Below are 15414 nucleotides of genomic sequence, written 5' to 3'. Positions count from 1 at the left end.
TGTCATCTTTTCCTGACAGAGGTGTCATCTAACCCCGATGACGGGCTCCGGTTGCACGCAAAGAGCCCTTCTCTGGATCCATACGAGGATCCAGGTGTACCATAACTGCAGATTCTGGACCTCTATGAGGTTCCAGAGAAGAGGTCAAAGAGATTTATTTTCCTGCTAGCTAAGGTGATGTTTTTCATCAGATGCTGACTCCGCCCCCACCTGCCTACCTGCCTCACCGACCATGTCTACCAGTTTGACACTCAGACTGCAGCTGCCATTCATAATATCTCGCTGCTCTCCTCTCTCTCCTCCATCGCCACCCAGCTCGGCCTGTCCCCTCTGAGCTAGCAAAGGATACTGGGAAGGCAACGGTGGCTATCCTCGCTCATTCTCCAGCCGCAGCAGTAGCGCAGTCAAGGATCATGACCTGTATGACATCATGTGGCTGAACATGTCTCAGACACCACAGCAGGGGTTTCTGGATGGCCTAGTCAGCTTCCTCCTTCATCAACAGGCATCTGAGCATTCAGAGTGAATGAGCAAAGTCTGCAATGCGTGCTGCTTCAAGGTCCCAGCACTCTGAGTTCTAGGAGGACCACAGGGACTCGCACTCTAGATGTACCATAACCCCAGATTCTGAGTATAAGTGTCGCCCTCTACGGGCCCTACTGGCAGCTGAAGATCTTAAGTCAGCTGCAGACCTGATTGGGGTCTTCATGACTGTGAATGTGTTAAGGGATAAACCCAATAGCTACAGCTCTTAGAGGGCGATGCCCAAACTCAGTATGTAACCAAGGATTTAATCACAGCTGACCATGTGTATTTTTCTAAATACTAACTAATCACCAAAGGATATGAGGACTTTGTTTATGTTCACTGTACTTTTCACATATTCAGCAAATGAGGTTATTCAAATATTCAGAGAAGAAGAAGTTGTAGCATACATACCTGGCCTGGCATCAGTCACAAGCCATTAAGGAAGTTCATTATAAGGACATGTAGAATTACGGACCCACAATTGACACTTTGTGACTCTTCCCACCATCAAACTATCAAATTGATAGGAAACAGAGACAAAGGACCCCTCTTCCACAAACAGACCGTGCTGTTAGCATGTCTGAACGACACAGAACTAGACCAAAGGTCAAAGGGTCAGCTCCAGAGGATTAACCAATGGACATTCGGCAACTGGAGAATATAGGCAAAATCTCCATTTTTTTTCAGATGAGAAGTCAGATGAAGAGAGGTAAGAGAAGTCAGAAAAGCCAGAAAGGTTAGAAGTCAGAAATGTTAGAAACGCGGAAAAGTTAGAAACTCGGTGAGATGCTAAGAAGGAAGAAGATGCGAGAAGCAAGAAACGAAGCTAAAAGCTAGAGGCTGAAAAGCTGAAGCTAGAAAGCTGAGAACTTTGCTCAAAGCTCAGAGTCCCGGCTCTGTAGCCATGGAAACTCTTAGCTCTAAGCTGCTCGCCACAAACTCATGGCGCTTAGCCATTTTTGCACTTTTTGCGTCTTTTATTTTTCTTTGCCACAAGCTCCAAGTAACATGATTTTTATCTACATGCGCGATCTTTTATTTTATAAGCCAAGTCAAGACCAACTGAACCAAAGCAACAGAAGTGCCTCAGAGTAATTTTGTAACTTTTAATCATCATCAAGTTTTCCTTTTGGAAGATTTTGACAACTTTAGAGTCATCTGGTCAACGCCAGTCTCCTCTAAAGTTATCCAGCCAAAGTGAAGAGCATTAGAGTTTATTTCACATCAGATAACACCTCTGCACGACCGCCTGCAGAGAAGCCGAGCAGAAATCAAGAGAGCCCGAGACAGAAAGTCTCCTGGCAAACTCCACCAGAGCTGAACCGCTGAGACACCGGCAGAATCCGTCATCGTGATAACGGGACACGGCCTCCAGGAGAATCCACCTAGATCCCGCGTCTCCAGGGTTACCACGGCAACCACAGCCGCCTGGGTTCCAGCCGAGGGTCTTCAGCTACAGCGCAACTCACAGTAGGCCGGTCTTAACAATCTGCTCATGACTGGGTTGATGTCGAAATATAGCAATATTTAATTATAAAATCTGATTCGTAGATGTAGCATCATTAGCTGTATAGCCATAGTGTATAGCCATAACATATTCTCTCCCACCATTGCCAACTCATCACACTGCTCATTTCATTATTATTTTCATCTTTATGATTATTACACCTTGCATTTACTCTGTAGATAGTAGTTTAGTTAATAAACTCCTTTATTTACACCCAGTTGTTGTCCTGTTGTGTTCTTTTGACGTAGAGACTGGAGATCCATTGAATCGAGAAGTCACGGCTTCTGATATGAGATTGATAAATTTGGCAATGAAGTAATTCATTGTTGTCCTCCCAGAGGACTGGTGCCCCATTTCAATGAGAGTAAATTCTAAAATATGGCGTTAACGCTACAAAGTGCTGAGCTGAAAGGTGTTAATAGATCTACATTGATTGTTTGCACAACTGTAATCAGCCGTGTTGTTGTATCCTTGATAGCATGTTTGGGGTGATGGCTTTTTTTGATGAACTTTCTCTCTCTCTCTCGCAGACCTCAGCCTCCCTCTCTTTCTGCTGTTAATCTGGATGAAAGGAACACATGTAATTGTTCATTACTGAAGCTCAATGACTCTGCCTGCTTATTCTGTATTCCTCCTACTCATAATATATTCTGCCTCTCTTCCATATTGTGCCCGGCGGCTCCTGTGGCCATCAAAATTGCAAAAATTTGCGGGTCACGCCCATTTGTGTTTGCCCTGCACACTATTTCAGGAAAGTAGAGCCTGTAGTCTTGTTTCTGCCTTATTCTAACATTGCTTCTTACTAGTTCTACCAATTTCTCCTTGATCTTTGTTCTCCATGCTATTAAAGTACAAGATGACATTTGGCTTGATAAAGGAATATGGCATGATACGACATCCATGCATGCTCCCAGTTTTCCGGATACTGTTGTTATACTTGTTTTAAGCACAGGATTTACAACTATTCAAGCTAACTGGACCATCACATGAAAACTGCGCTCTCCTGCCTCGATCTGGTGGTCTCTCTTCTCTCTTGTCTTATTGCAGGTGGTAATGAGGCCTGGAGCACATAGAGCTGGTGATTACAGGAGAAGGAGCTGAACACCGAAAAGCCAGAGAAACCCTCACATTACACAGCACACAATACCAACACTTTGCTCCCTTTAGCCAAAATAATTATGTGAAATTGCAGGTTGTGGAAGTAGACTTTCTCTGTCATTGATTGCAGATCACAAATGTTTTCAGGGGGATTGGTTTATGTCATTTCCAGCACACAACACTCTCATTAAAGGCAAATCAGAGCAGTAACACATACAAACCAGATGAGTCATGGCCGCTCTAAATACAAAGTTTCACCCAAGCAAAATTTTTCAAATCAAACACGCACCTGCACTTTAAAGATGAGTACCTGCTATCTGCATGGTGGAAAATGTTAAAAGGATATATCAAATACGGAAATATTGAAGCTTCAGAGCATGAAGCCAAGACCAATATATCATTTTACTGATACATTTGTGAACAATTACAGAAAATAATACGCTGACTTGTCAGGTTCAGTTTGGGCCGTCTGTTGAACCGACACTCATCCCGCTTCATGTGGTCTTCTGTTCATTTTTCTATCTCCATATTTGGTTCCACGTCGTCTCTGCTGCTGCGTTTTCGCTCTGCATCTCTCAGAGATCACTTCTCACTCACAGTCCAGAACTGGGACACCTTTGGCTTTGATGTGTTTCTGTTAATGAGGAGGAATTTTAGTGACTGTGAAACTCCGATGCTTCTGTGTACTGTCAAGTGTCAAAAACAAGCGGTTTGGTGCCATTTCTTTCTTCTTTGACTTTTAATTAACTAAACAGATAAATAAATCCAAAACATCACGTCGACACCCAGACAGATTTACAGTCACACTGGGGGTGAACCAGACAGTTGATGTACAAGATCTTATGGATGCACTGTACATGAGAGACAGTTTGGGTAAACACTTCAAAGAAACCAACTTATTGCATAAGGAGAATTAAGTAGACACATTTTAAAATACTGGTCAAACTAGCAGAAGCAGCAGAGACTGTTTTAAAGTCCTTATATTCCTCTTCCTGTTGTGCATCGACTTTTAGTTGCACCGAGTCATTGAATTACCCTGCCCGAGGACCTGGAAGTGACTTAGTGCTAATATCTTTAAAGGTAAGTGTAAAGCCTACGTCTTCACAGTACCCTTCGTTTTGAAAACTTGTTCAATCTTTATTTCTATTTCATTATTTTATATGCTCATGTTTTCAAATGTCTATGTTCCCTGCTACCTGTTTTATTTGTTGTTTTTATGAGTTACTTTACTTATACATTACATGTATATATCTAATGTTCATCAGTTTCAATAGGTTTCACTATTTGCATTTATACTGTGTTATTATATAAGAAATACTGCATATGAGGGGGAGAGCAATGAGCGCTTGATTTATTTACTCAGAAGCCTGACATGATTGCATACTTAAGTTCAAGTATGTTTCTCTCTGAAGAAGAAATCTGAACATTGACATTGATAAATATAATAATACAAAAAATATTTAAAAAAAAACAAGTTAGATAACATTTTAGTTTTAGTGTTTTATTTTTCAGTGGAACCTTTTTCATTGCCAGTATTTATGTCAGTCAGTGCCCTTGTTCATTGTTTCTTTCTTCAGTTTAGGTTTTTCAAATGTTATTTTCAATGTAAAAATGTTACAGTGACTGTTCTAGCCCCACACTCCATCTGAACTGGATGGTGAGTAAATACCTGACGTACAGAATTTGATGTTAACCACTGCAAATATATGTTGGTGCATTACAGCAGAGTTGATGGCCAGTGCAGAACAACTTGATTCAGTAAGGAAGTACGCCTGCTACAGTTACAGCCAACAGTCCAATAGGAACATAACTGCATGTTTAATTGTGCCAATTCTTATATACTGAGAAATGAAATCTATCTCATTTCACTTGAGGATTTTAAAAGGCTTTGACTTTACTGCCTCACCTTTTGGTCTGAATATAAACTTGTACTTAAGGTTTGAATTTGCAATAGTCAGTTAATATATTAATGAACAGTGCTGTTGCATAGGTTGCGGGTAAGTGTTATCCCTTTTCATGTGCCGGAGAAACCTACACACCTAATTATGAAGAAACAAGTGAACCTACTGCTGCAGCTCAGAACACATCTCCTGGTGAAGAGGTCACTGATGTGCTACAGAGTCCAAGCAATGAGCAGGGCCATGATGGGCAGAAGGGAGACAGCCCAGGAAAGGACGGCCATTCCTGGGGCTCAAGTAAAGGAAGCAGAATGGCTGAAGCTAGTTTAACTGGTAGTGAGCTGCAGTGGTACACCACTCAACAGAAGAGACTGCTAGAGAAAAACATATGAAGCTGATCAGGGACGTCACAAACAGGGACATGAGGCCTGTGACTGTAGACCAACAGGATGCAGAGGAATCACTGCTTTTTGTCCTAGTCAACGACACCACCCACTATCACCCCTCTGGACTGATCCAGCTCTTGTGAGGTCAAACACTGACAGCGCTTGGTGTCTGCATCACTCACCTGTGCCACTGTGACGACATCTAAGGAAGAAAACAAGGCCTCCACAAGATAATCCTGTATTTACTCACCACAGTCCTTGAATTGATGTTTTATACGTGCACATGTACATTTTGTGCTATTTTTTTGGGGATAATTAGATTCAAGACACTGATGATGATTTGTAACAGTTTGCACTGTGAAACACACAAGATATTTCAGCCTTGCATTTTTGATTTTGCACTGAAACATCTGTTGAAGATTCAACACTGAGAAAACTTGTCGATGTTTGTTAAAGTAACAAACGTGTGGAATGTTCTATATTTAAAAAAAAAAACATCCTTGAATGAATCTTTGCTCCTCAGCATTAAACTTTCTGTTACAGTAGTGCAGGTTGCATTACTCTCTAGTGGGATTTATCGGGAATATTATAACTAAAACTACACAAATACTTCATAGTAATTCATCATTTTTCACAGACAGACATCATTATTGTGCTCGGCAGGCATCAGAGAGTCATTTTCTGTTGCCACCATCTAGTTTAATACAGAGAACAGTTTAATATCGAGCAATGGTGGCTTTATACAAGGAATAATATAGAGCACTATGACTTTCTGGTTCATATGAATTTTATATTTGTTGTGTTTTCTGAAAGGGAAATGATACAGAAGCTATTTCTTCCCACTTTTTCTCAGTTATTAAGAAATGAAATTATGAAACAGAGTTATTGTATGTATTAGATGATTTTGAGTTGGTGTGTATTGTGAGTCTCATTGTGAGAATGAATGATATGATGTGTATTGATTGTTGTCAGTGAAGAATTATTTATGAATTTAAGGAAGAGGAGCCACTGTGTCTGTCTTACATTTCAGTAGTCACTACCTGTATGTGGCTGAACATTAGCTACACGGTGTATTGTAATTAGCGAATGTAGTAAAATATAAAACTGTCTCTAGGCAACATGGCAGTAAAAGATTGCAGCATCGTTTCATGGCATGGTTGTTAAATTTTTTAGCAATGATTACAACACCAAGCTAGTGTGTATCCTTGAACAGTCACACACACACAGTGCACTCCTGACTTCATGATCTCTTCTCCCTCCTGCCAGCTCAGAGTTTTGGTCATTGTCCCGCTCTTCAACTTCATCATCATCTTCACTGTTTGTCCAATTGAAATGTTAAATTGTGAATTTCACAAAAGTTATGCAATACACAACACACTGACAAGGGTAATGTGTGCCTCTTGTTGTTCAAGGAGACATCAGCGTCCAAACTTCTTTCTTCTGTCATCCGTGCCAGACTGAGCTGCTGATTAAAGTTGAGCTGTGCAGCTGTTCCTCCTCTGGATTCTGGAAACAGCTTCATGAGCTGGGGGGGGGGGGGGGTCCAGTGGCACGTCTATTCCATCCAATGTTTCTGTCCAGCGTCATGGATGTTGCCAGGTTGCCCCACATTTATATCCCAAAACATCATGTTATTGTCGACTGCACCAAATGATTGAACACTGAACACTTACCTCAAAACCTTGCGTTATGCCCCTAAAACCAGCTGCAGAGGGTGTTTTATGTAACATAGTTTCATTATTACATTTACTGCTGTAACAACTTAATGTGTGTAAGTTGACAAACCATCACTAAACAGGTGGGAAATAGATCTGTACTTAAGGTTAGTCGCCAGTCTCCACAGACAAACTGCAACTCAGATATCTGCAAGCAGAGGTCTTCAGTACTCTGTGTCCTGATGGATCAGGTACAGCCAAAGTAAATGCATGAATGTGCCTCGTCTCTGCCGGTCCAGACTTCATTAAATGTGTGTGAATCCAGAGCGTCCTGTAGTGAAGAAAGAGAGATGCACAACTTATCAATGGATCACTCAATGTACTCAAAAGTACCCTAACCTGTAGTCAAATACCCTACAGGTAAATACCGTACATTCAAACAGATGGCGAGAAAAGACCTTTAACACATCATCTTCGGTTTAACATGTTGATGGTTGGCATGTCTCTGCACATCCTCAACGTTAACTCCCTCCTCTCAGACGTCTAAGGTCAGCGCATCTTCACAGAGTCAGAGGCTGTGCAGCAGTCTGAGCATGTGCTGGACGTACCTGCTGTAGGATAGTATGTAGGTGAACTGCCACATATGTACTAGAGCTATGAGGAGATGCTGCTCCGCGTTGCACAGGATGTGAAAGTCCAGAATGCAGGACCTTCTTCCTGTGTTTACTTTCCTGCTCTAGACAATCTGACCAATAAGAGGAGAGAACGTTCTCACCTGGTTTGTAATAATGCATTTTGGTTTTCTTGAATTTTTCTCTGTGTGAAAGCAAACCAAACCTACAAGTTTACAAACTCATCATCTGAATCAGACCAGAGCTCACACACAAAGTCAGACACCCAACCATCTACCCTGCTGTTGTTCCTGAGTCACCAGTCATCATATTTCGTGTTATTATTCCTTCGCGCCGGCGACAGTCAGAGCTGGAGGCACTGTGTTTTCCGCTTGTCCGTCTGTCCGGTCCATTCCTGTGAACGGGATATCTCAGTAATGCCTTAATGGAATTTCTTCAAATTCGACAGAAACGTAGAACTCAAGGATGAACTGATTGGATTTTCATGGTCAAAGGTCAGGGTCAGTGTGACCTCACAAAACACTTCTTAGCTATAACACAAGACTTCACACAGTAATTATGATACAATTTCACACAAAGGGTTAATATTTGATATGACTCTGGATAAACAGGGATGTAATCTATAAACTAGTGTGAGTGGCGGAGGGATACCCAGCTTTGTTTCAGGGACAGAAAGCAGATTTATGAGTTGATGATTGATACAAAATGAAACCTGTGATGAATGTTTGCCCCAATGACTCGGTCAATGAAGAGAAAGAGAGCAATGATACCTGAATGGTTTTAATGAGGTAACACATCCCAATGTGCTGTGAGTCCAATATGTGAAGACACAGAGGGGATGCATTCATGTATAACAAGTCACGATAATTAAAGCCAGTCTTAATGATGCAAAAAAAAAAGAAAGAAGAAATTAAGAAAACACAAACACAAGTGCAGCTAGTTGCTGCAAAATTACATAAATGTTAATGAGTAAGGGAGGGAGTACACTCAGCACACCCACCTCAGGTTGTACTAGTGCAGCACCCTGGTGGCTCGCCTGGGACCATGAAGGATCAGTCCTTACTGAGTCCAGCCTGAGGCCCTGTGCTGCATGCCCTCCCTTCTCCTCCCTTCTCCTCCCCCCAGACTCTCCTCTCTCTCTCTCACTGTCTGTAATAAAGGCAAAATACCTGACAAAGATCATGCTTATTATCTCTCATCTAATAGTCTTCAAATTTCCATGTCACTGCTGTGTTATGATATTAACAACAACAACAATAATAATAATTATAATAATTACAGACCCTATTTGTCAGATGTCTGCTTTGAAAATAATGGACTACAATTGCAAAATGATTGCTGTGATACACACATCATCATACAACATAGATCAGTGGTTCTCTAACTTTTTACAATTATCTACCTCCTTTGAATTTTTCTTTTCAGCTGAGTACTTACTGGCCAGCACAAAGTAGTTCTGGTAGAAAAAGCTGCCCATGTAAAGAGGTACAGTACAGTGCTGTGCCATCAGTGTCTGATCCATTAAACAACCTTTTAACTGAAAACTTAAAGCTATGATATGTAACTAACTCAAACTTGACTTTCATCTAGTTTTAAGCCACATCCACTTTTGACACCTTGGTGGTTTTCAGCTCTATATTTGAACCAGATGAAGGATTTTAGTCGTCGGACGTCTGGATCTGAAGTTATCAGAGAAACAAGCTGAGGAAATGTTAGACAGCTCAGCTCCCAGCTGCTGGAGACGTCCTGTCCTGTGTCACTGAAGAGTGTCTGTCAAACACTGACTTTAAATGTTAAACGGCTTAATTCAGTGTTTTTAACGGTTAGAATCACTGGGTCTGTTTGATTTCCTGAACCACTATTTCAGGACGTCACCCAACACCGTCTTTTCTGATTGTTCTGATTGAGAGACCTTTAGAGGAAGAAGTTACACACTGTGAGTTTAAATGTTTAGAAGCCATCACTAAATTCATGACAAACTGCCTTGATTGATCCATCCATGCTCTGACGGAGAGGTGCGCAGATCAGATCATGACTGAGTGTTTTCCCTCCACAGAGCCAGCAGCTTCTGTTTGTTCAGCTCCCATGTTTTCACACAGGCAACACAGCAAGTCAGCGAGTCGCACATGAAGTGGCGTTGACTCAATTAAGTTTTATTTTGATGCTGTCGTTCAAAACGTCATGGACTTCAGCGCCCCTCCCCCCAGCCCCGTGGACGACCCAGTCAGTATGTTTATATGCACACTTATATTACACTTTTATTACGAATATGACAAAATGTGGAATTTGATATGGGTCATGTAAACAGCACGTTCTGTTTGGATATTAAGACAATGCTAAATTTTTTGAACTCAGCATTTTCCAATCAAGACATGTGGGATATACTGATATCCTTCAAAGTTTAGGAGTATTCTTTGGACATCTAAACAGCACATCAGCAGTTTTGCCACACACAGTCTCTTGCCTGTTCATGGTCACCTCAGTGCTTTGTACACAAAGCAACTACACAACAGTTTGCAAAGCTGGGGGAGACAGCATGCCCACATAAACACACCTACTGTGTCTCTAAACATTATGTAATACTTGGATATCAACAGGTATTTGATACATACAGTATATCACAAATATCACAACACCAACCTGTTCAGTGGTGGTTGAAGATGAACTGGAGTCTGCACAGCTGCATATAAATGCAATATTAGTGGAATATTCAATTTCATTAGTCATGTAAATTGCTTAGTAGGAATATTGTCAACAAATGTCGTCAGTATCAAAGTATCTCTCACTGACATCTGTTGAGTCATAGTGCTGACGTGAAAATGAATTTTCCCAATACTTCAACATCATATGTATTCTGGAGCAAATAGTGTCAGGGTTACCTCAGGGTAACAGGTCTGCAGATATAATGACTGGCTGTTTGGCTTTGAGTGCTTTGGCTGATGTCGTGTTTCCTGGGATGATCTTTAATCAGAAGATCTGGTTCAAAAAAAAACCTCACCAACATGACACTGATGTTTTGTCCTGAGATGCCGTTGGTGTGTTGGCTTCATGCACCTGTTGACTAATTTCTCCCGGCAAAAACAGCACAGCGCCTCTGGAGGGTCGCAGCTCGTTGAACTAAATCCCATCAAAAAATCTTCTTCCTGATACTGACAATATGTTATTGCCTCGGTTTTCACTTCCTGTTTCACGTCTTTGTGTTTTCAGGTGTATTGCTGCTATGCTCCAACCACCAATCCATTTTCTTGATTTTTGCCTGAAACTGGCTTTTTCCTCACAATGAACTGATCGTGGCAGTTTATTGCACTGAAAACAGCAATATTGGACATAAAATATAGTTTACCTAACTTACATTTACATTTTTTATTTGATTTATTATAGTATAATTATTTTAGGAATTATGCATGACTGGTCTCTTTTGAATTAACATTTTAAAAAAAATCTCATGTACCCCTGCAGTACTCCACAATACTCCTGTCTGAGGAACACTGACCTAGATAAAAGGATTGCAGTATAATACAACAGGCCTGCAAGAAAATGAGTATTATAATGTTCAGTCTTCAGCTCTCGGCGATGTTGAGCTGTCCAGGCCGAAGAGGCATCATGATGCTCCCTCCACCTTGCTTCACCTCTGGGGTGATGTTTTCATGTTGGTGTCCTTTTCACACCACACATAGCTGCAAACAGTTCAACCTCAGTCTCATCAGTCCATAAAACCTTCTCCCAGTAGTGTTGTGGAGCGTGAACATGTTCTTCTGCAAACTTCAGACCTCCAGCAATGTTTTTCTGGAGGGCAGCAGCTTCCTCTGTGGTGTCCATGGCAGGACACCAGGCTCCGTGCTCCATCATTTGTGTATAGTAGACCAGGTTCAACTATTCCTTAAAGCCTTTAGTTCTCTTTTACCTCACTGATCATTTATATGTTGTGTCTTTGGAGTCATCTTAGCTGGACATCCACTTCTACAGAGAGTGGTCACAGAACTGAACAGTCTGTCTGACTGATGAATATCTCAATGTTGAGATGACTCTGTGACCCTTTCCAGCTTTTTGTAAATGAAAAATGTTGATCTTAAGTCCTCTGAGAGCTCTGTGCTCTAACCAACATATCCAGTCTGGTTTCAATGATTGGACTCCAGGTTTGATAACTCCTGAATGAATGATGGTTTCAGTATGGACGAGAGCAGATCATATGTGCCCATACTTTAGGACAAATTCATACATAAATGAAGGTAAATTTCAAACTTCTTCTTGCCACTGTATTTCAATAAAACAGTTACAGTATACGTACGTGGTTTGTTGTGAATGGCGATGTTCCAGGCGACTGGCCTGATCTGACATTAGATTCGGGGCCTGAGTTATTATGATTATATTGTCTGGCCCTGCCTTCCCCTGGGTTGAAGAGAATAAGCAGGACTTGTGTCTGGAAGAAAATATAAACTTCAATGTTTGGTTCTTCTCAGGGTTTTCAACCTGTAGTTTTAAAGAAAGACATCATCAGGCCAAATACACACGTATTTAACACAGGTAACAACTTCCATTCCAACATTAACTGTGGTGTACAAATGTTTGTTTAGGTTGGTTAGGTTTAGATTAAAGTAAGCAACACTTTATCTATATAGCACATTTTATTCCAGGGGGAGGCACAATGTTCCTTTTCAGCTGACTTTTGATTTCACACAGGAAACAAACTGATGCCTTCTGTGTGAAAACCCTGTGTTTCGTCGACCCATCCATCCACTCCAACCTCCTCCCAATGCAGGCTTTGTTGCTCTAGTACATCACCTGACTTTGCTCCTCTCATAATCACCATGGCCACTAGAAGCCACCTAGGAATAAAATTTGACTGTGGGTTGTAATAAGCTGCTGCAGAGACGACCTGTGGGCTTGTTTTTTTTTTTTTACAGGAGGGCAGTTTCATAGTGAAGAAAAAACAAGAGGTTCTTTGTCAGGAAAACATATTTTAAACATCTGAGCAAACTGGTGAAGACAGTGTCGTCATTATGTTGTGTTGTAGTGGTCAGTTTATATCCTATTCAACCCTCCAACACTGAACATCTCAGAGCGTACAGACCACTCACAGTGATCAATGGCTTATGAGGATGAAAAAGCTTGGGGCTGAATCATACCTATACAAAAGTTAAAATAATTTGCTCGTAGTAATCAGTGTTCATTTTGGGTCTTTTCATACATGACAACATATGGGGAAAATAAAAGAAAAATTCTACTGCAAGCTGCAGGTCTCTTCTAACAACTTCCCTCTGTGTGTGTGTGTGTGTGTGTGTGTGTGTGTGTGTGTGTGTGTGTGTGTGTGTGTGTGTGTGTGTGTATGCACCATGTGATATCTTCACCACCGCAGTACGTAACTATCATCCCCACTATGTCACAGCAGCAGCCAATCTGTCTATTTCATGAATTTATCATTGATGTGATAAATATACAAATGTCAATTAGATCGTAATCTGTATGAGAAATAAAGATAATTATATTAGATAATATGTTGTAATAATCATCCACTTATAGTGATCAATTTGACAGACATGATCATTATTAACAGTTTCCACAAATTTAAGGTCATTTTAATAACTATAAATGATCAGAGGAACTCAGTTACAAGTGATTTGAATAGACCACCTAAAGCCCATGTTATTGAGATGTTGTACATACTGTAGCTGCTTCAGTTGCACAGCCAGGCACTTGTCTGATACAATATTCATTCACATTTCATAGCGAAGTGTAGCAGTCTACATACATTGGAATCCAGGAGCCAGCAGAGGTCATGAAGCGAGAGGGATACATCGCCCTGTCGCTCACTGATTACCAATTATTGCTGAGCTCTCCTGTGGAGGTTCAAGCCATCAGCCGGCTCCATTTTAATGGGCCGCTACTACAAATTTGACATCAGCTTTCTCAGTACCAGAGCAGATCAACCAAACAGCCGGCGCTTTGTCCCCAGCTCACAATACCAAGCAGCCACGCGATGACACACAAAGGAGAGAAGGGATAGAGAGAGAGGGGGAATAAGAGAAGAAAGGTGGGAAAAGGTTGAATGGAGGGAGAAAGAAGGAATAAAAAGAAAGATGCTTTTACCAGCATTACCTGTCTTCTTCTGCCCTTTGCTATTCCCTCTCATTTGTGAGGAATCAAAGGTTTTTGCTGATTTATAATTAGCTGACCCTGACACTAATTAGAGATGCTCTGCGTGTCAGATTAAAGTGAACTGAATATTTCCCTTAATGTGGTCACCATGCCAATAAGTGGGGCAAGACTTTGTTTAAGAGCAGCTCTGCAAACTCATCAAAATGCCATCAAGTGAACTCATCTGAAGAGGAGGGCTATTAATCTGCATTGATGGTTGAGAATGTTGTGTCATCAAGTAGAAGTCGTTAATATGCTGATTTAAACCAGTTTTAAAACCTGTACAAACATGTGTTCGTCCATAATTACAATTAAATTATTTATTGGAAAATTTTCTCAGTCAAAAAAAATAACATCACAGCTTGAAAAGTCTGGTTCTTTATTTCCCAGTTTTATCTGTGAATACTTAAGTGATAAATTAGATTTAGAATAATTTCATGAAATACATTTTAAAAAGGTTGAAAAGACATAATCATCTTCTTTAGTTACAATGGCGAACATGTTAGCAAACAGCACATTTATACATCTTAAAGCAACATTAGCATTTGCTTGGAGTTGTGTTTGTGTCCAGTATTTAGGCTACATTCACACTACTACGATTTAGTTCTAAAATGCATCTTTTTTACTACGTTTTCATAGATTTTTCAAGCACCTTAAACTGAGACTTTCAGAAATGCTGCTGGACCCATCTTATTTTGAAAACTCTGGGGTTGTTGTCTGGAGGGACATAAATTAAGACCTTTGGAAACAATGACATAGACACCCAATCTCCTGATTGGCTCTCATCAGCCTGGACTACCAGTGGTGAATACAACATGATAATGAGTTACAGTGTTACTGACTTTGTTGTTTTTGCTAGCAGCTGTTGTTCACTTACATTCTCTATTTTAATGCTACAACTGTCTTTGCTGTTCCTCCTTCAGAGGATTTACTGCACAGGAGACAATCTACTTCCTGTTTAAACAAAGAAACTACTCAAAATGGCTGCCGAGACCACCTAGTGTGTGTGAGAGGGAAGGTGTGAGTTTCTTTGTTAGCCTGTCTGTTGTCTGTGGGGACACAGACAAAGGCAAGATGGCTGATTCAAAGTGGTCGCTGTGACGAAATGACCTGAACTAAGAAGACTACACAAATTGGCGGTAAACAAAGAAACTACTCAAATGGCTGCTGAGACCACCTAGTGTGTGGGGGAGTGAAGGTGTGAGTTTCTTTGTTAGCCTAGCTCATGTAATCTAAAGGTACCAGGTTAGAGGGAGGAGGTTAGCTTCATGCAGGTTCTAGGACTGAGACGTACTGCTATGTGTGTGAACATACGAGTACCTGATTAACTGTATGACTGACCACAACCTAAGCAAACATTACAACAACAAGACATCAATCAACAAGTACATTAACAAGTTAAGACTTCTGCTGCTTAGCTGTGCTGTGCTATGCTATGCTGTGCTGGGAAAGGTTAGGCCCAGTCAGTTAATGTTACCCAATCCTTGGAACAAACAAAGAGGTCCTTTCCAGTGTTGTTGTAAAGTCCAGTGAGTTGGGAGGCTTCCTGGTGGAGTAAAGTCCTGTCTGGCTGTG

Source organism: Seriola aureovittata, chromosome 7 (genome assembly GCF_021018895.1).
Source record: "Seriola aureovittata isolate HTS-2021-v1 ecotype China chromosome 7, ASM2101889v1, whole genome shotgun sequence".
Taxonomy (NCBI): Eukaryota; Metazoa; Chordata; class Actinopteri; order Carangiformes; family Carangidae; genus Seriola; species Seriola aureovittata.
Note: the sequence above shows the minus strand (reverse complement) of the source record.